This window comes from Gambusia affinis, linkage group LG03 (assembly GCF_019740435.1).
Source record: "Gambusia affinis linkage group LG03, SWU_Gaff_1.0, whole genome shotgun sequence".
NCBI lineage: Eukaryota > Metazoa > Chordata > Actinopteri > Cyprinodontiformes > Poeciliidae > Gambusia > Gambusia affinis.
Window position 1 is genome coordinate 32,757,130 of NC_057870.1, and position 5,246 is coordinate 32,762,375.

Sequence of the window (5,246 nt, forward strand, 5' to 3'; positions counted from 1 at the left end):
GTAATTAAACTAAACATAAAATTTTAAGCAATTTATTGTAAATCATGAGAAACAAAAGTCAGACATTCCTGAGAAAGTCGATGTCAGGATTCACTGCAAAAACACAAAATATTACCATTTTTTTTCCCGTAAAGATAAAAGTAATTTTATTTCTATAGCACATTTTCAGCATCAAGGCAATACAAAGTGCTTTATAGGAATTAAAAGGAAATACAAACAAAATAACAAACCAAAGGAAAGAGCAAGAAGAAGAAAAATAATCTAATGTTGATCTATTCAAAGTTTATAAACTAGATGCTCCTGTTCAGGGTTGCAAGATCAGTATAAGTAAATATCCTCTGGTCTAATTCCTTTGTCTCTATTTTGTAGTTCAAATATTTTAGTAAACTTGAAATATGTAAAACTAACATACGAGTAACTTTTTAGCAAGATATAGATTGTTTTAAATCAATGATTTCTTAATATGGAATTATTGGCAGATTATTTAAACTCTTAAAGCCATTTTCCCCATAAATTAATTCATCAGCCAATAGAACTAGTACTTTGTCATCAATATTAAGGATTTATTAAAAACAATCCTCCATATCTTGCTGAAAAGTTACTTTCAAGTTAGCTTGTCTTATTTAAAGTGTTCTAAGATATTTGGACTAGAAACTCGACCAAAATAACTTTAAGTTTCCTGCTAGAATAAAGAAATAATCTGGAGGACAATATTTACATGAAAACCACAGAAACAGGTTGTTGTCTGCATTATTAGCAAAAATAATCTATTTTCACAATTTTCAGATGCTTATTTGCATTTTGGGTGATGCACTGCAAAAACACAAAGTCTGGTCTTTACATGTGCATGTTGCTGTAACTGAGCACAGTCACTACATGTGCTACTGTAGACCAATATTAATACTGCTGCTGCTCAATCCTAATCCTGCTAAATCTTTCTGGTTCCACATCAGGGTTCTTTGTCCCTCTGAGGGGGACTTCCCTGATGCGGCTCGGATCGGATCGGTTCATTTATTCATATAAATGCCTGAATGTGAAGCCTGCAGCTGTTCTGGGCGTACAGGAGAAGCAGAACATGGCGGCGGAGCTCAGCTCACCTGCAGCCAATCCAAGGTAACGCCTATAACGCAGCAAATCTAAAAGCACAAATCAGAGATCCTGATTGTCATGGAGCCACGATGCAAAGTTTTATTAAATATTTCAGGTCTCGTATAACTTGAGGGACATTAAAGGTATTAAAGCTTCAACAGGTGCAAAGATAAGAAAACAGATCTGGGATTACTCAGCCGCAAAAGGTATTTCAAGAGTTTTGATCAAATAATCCTTCGTGAAGCTGATTTTCTTGGTGGGACTGTTTGGATCTGGCTTTGTGTTGTGACTCTACTGCTTTAATAACTAAACGCAGTGAATTCAGAGGAAATTCTGCTCATTTGGGTGAAAACTGAATGCTAAAGCAGGTTAGTAATTAGACCTGTCTCGATAACAAACTTTACTGGACGATCAATTGTCCCAGAAGTTTTTGTGATAAACAATAATATTGTTGTTTTGAGACCTTTTTCCAGTAATGGCACTAAAATAAATAAAATGTGAAGATTTGGGTTTTCTGTGTGTTAATTTAGTTCCTGTGTCGTCTTTTCCACCCCTTGATTGATCCCAGCTGTGTCCTGTTTCCCCTGATTACCTTCCCTGTGTATTTATATCCAGAGTGTCTGGATTTCCCTGCTGGATCTTTGTGTTGACTTTGCTACCCGTGCTACCAGTGCTACCAGTGCTACCAGTGCTACCAGTGCTACCAGTGCTACCAGTGCTACCAGTGCTACCAGTGCTACCAGTGCTACCAGTGCTACCAGTGCTACCATTGTCTGTGTTTACCTTGTCTCTTTGCTCACCTGTGCTGCCTGGATTTCTGTACACTTCCTTATTAAAACTATCATTTGCATCTTGTCTGGGTCCAGATTGGAGCAGAATCTGAAGTTGACAGAGCAGAATCAACACAACAATTGCTGATCTTGGGCGGCTGGCATAAAACTGGATGTGACTGGACTGCTATGGTTGAGAATGATTGAGATGATGAGATGGATTTAGGTGACTGGACTCCAGTGCGTGGTAGTAGAGGATCGGGAAAGGAGTGAAAAGAAGATAACTTGTCAGAGACTCAAAGTAGTAAACGGAGGAAGGAGGATGAAGGTATTCAACTCAGTCCGTTAGCTCTGTTGAGATAATTAAAAAAAGAAGTTTGGAGAGCTGTCATTGGCTAAGATCCTTAGTGATGGGAATCTGTTGTTTACAGTGAGAAAGGAAGAACAGAAAAACAAAGTGATGAACACCCAGAGTAATTTTGCAAAAAAATGATTACTTAGATAAAGATTTTGGGAGAGGATAAAGTAGTAAGAGGGGTGATCACAAGTATTCCAGCGGGGGAAGATCTAGAAAAGTTCAGATGCGGTATTTATGGAGGTGAAGTCAGCAAAATTAAAAGAATGATGAGAACAGTTGAAGGTGAAAGAGTGGAAAGTCTCTCTGTAATGTTGGAGTTTCAAACAAATGTTCTTCCTGAAAGGGTAAAAGTCGGGTGTATGTGCTTTCCTGTATGGCTGTAAATCCCTCCTCCTCTCAGGTGTTATAAATGCCAGAGATATGAACACATCACAGCAGCATGTAGGGGAAAACAAAGATGTCCAAAGTGTGGAGGAGTTACATTAAACTTTAACTTTGTGCTCAAGAAATGTTCCTGTTTATGTTCCCCCCCAATAATGAGAGGGGATTTACGCCCTTGCTTCAACTTCCAAACTTTTGACCATGTTGACCAACTTTTCCCTGTTTGAAGTAACCATTGGGTCAACTTCTTAGACTTTTTTTGAAACTTAAAAATACCAAAATAATTTAAACTGACAAGAACCTGTGAACGGCCGTTAATAGAATATTTAATGAGGGCAGCCTAATATTTGTACAACCTTCACTGTTGAAGCTAAAGAATGTCAAAGTAGTTGTTTTTCTTTATTTATTCAGCTTTAATACGCTGGCAGCAAAACTCTGCAGCAAATACATTTTAGGACTTTGCTTCAGCAACACTTGTAAAACCTGTGTTTTTGTTTTGTTTTTGTTTTTTCAAAACAAAAAAAAACAATCACATTCAATCTTGCATCATAATATTGTGAGTTATGTTTGATTTTATCAAACAATTTTGCTGGAAGTTGATGCTTGAAGTTCAGGTCGACATTGAGAACCGCTTCATTCTGTAGTAATACTCCTCAGACACCAGAGGGCGCCACAACATCGGTTATAAAATGGCTTCACTATAAACAATTTTGAACAATAATATAGATACCGGTTTGTTTGGGGGTCTTTCACTGAAACGTCAAGTTTTCTATTTATATTATATTTTCCTTCCGAAAATATGTAAAATAATCTGATTTAGAAACATAAAACCTAACCAAGCCAATCCAATAAAATATTTATTTATTATTTTTTTATTCAGATTAAATTATTAATAAATGTTAACTTTATCCAACCTCTCACCATTGTACACACCAGCGACTTTATTTGCTACAGTTGTTCAAATTGTTGTTAATAGAGTTGTACGATACTGTGTATTTTATTATTCTAATTTATTTTATATCAATCTGAAACCATGTAAATACCGGACCGGTGTCGCTGATTTTAACACTGATTTATCAAACTTCTGATCTTTTGGTGTTTGGTGTGTTTTCCTTTGACTTATTTTGTTCAAACCTTAAAGTTTGTATTTTACAAAATACTTTAACATGTTTACACAAGTAACAGAAACAATTGAAATGTGTGTGGATTTTTTCCTAAACAAAAAAATATATTGTAAGATCTACTAACCTGCGACAAGGGGATCGGTGACTATGAATCTTTATAATCAAATAACGTATCAGAACTCGGTTCAACTCAGGAGGAGCAAGGGAAACAATGTGTTGAACAAAACACATTTATTACACATTTTGACAATAACACTAACAAAACAAAATAGTCAATGTTTCCTTTTAATAGTCCTAAGTCAAGTCAGTCAAGTTCAAGAGTTTCTTTTTCTTTGATTTGTTTTCAGTTCAGTTTTCAGATCTGAATGTTATTTTGTAGCTACCCGGGTAGTGTTAATATGTGCAATCCCACCGATCTAGTGGAACAGAAGAAGTTTACTTCTTTGGCATCGTAGTGGACACAATGTGAATCCTCTCTTGTGGATCCTGGCTCGATAATAATCAAACAACCTGCATGTAGCAGAAACATCTTTCACTATCGTGCCATATGTGATTCTAAGTCACTTCAGTGAAATTTTATCTCCTCACTCCGTGTAGATAAAATGATTTCCAGCTGTAATAAATAACTTTTTATTTCAGTTCAATAAAATATTATTCACTGAATCGACATCAATATCTTTTTTTAGCACTATTAAATTCCATACAGTGGAATAAATAACTCACTGTCACTAAATACTTTATCAGTATCAGCATTTCAACAAGATGTGTAATATTAGCAGAATAGCTTTTGTGAGTTAGCCATTATAAGCATTGCTAATTCACATACAAAACATGTAAACATGTATTCTTACCCATAAACAAGTATCTCCGATTGTTTTTTTCCCCCTTTTAACAATGAAATTATAAAATTACATTTGCAGTATAACTTTTATTACATAATAGCAAAATATTAGCTGGTGGCTAATTGATAGCTAACAAAGCTAATTATAGCGCAGAAGTCACCGGAGATTCACAGCAAGAAAAAGAAAGAAATTTTATCTAAAAAAAAAACAAAATTCTTCGGGATCCAGACACACAGGAATCAAAAAATTTACCATAGATGAAAACTAATTCTTGAAAAATGTGGAAAGGAAAAGTTTTGTCAGTAAATTGACCACAAAACGTTTTTTTCTTCTTCTTCTGGTTGTTCTAGTTCATATTCTGTAGCATATTACTGTGGTGGGCTGCACAGTGGCGCAGTTGGTAGAGCTGTAGCCTTGCAGCAAGAAGGTCCTGGGTTCGATTCCCTGCCTGGGGTCTTTCTGCATGGAGTTTGCATGTTCTCGCTGTGCATGGTGGGTTCTCCCCGGGTTCTCCGGCTTCCTCCCACAGTCCAAAAACATGACTGTCAGGTTAATTGGTCTCTCTAAATTCTCCCTAGGTGTGTGTGAATGGTTGTTTGTCTTGTATGTCTTTGTGTTGCCTTGCGACAGACTGGCAACCTGTCCAGGGTGACCCCGCCTCTCGCCCGGAACGCAGCTGGAG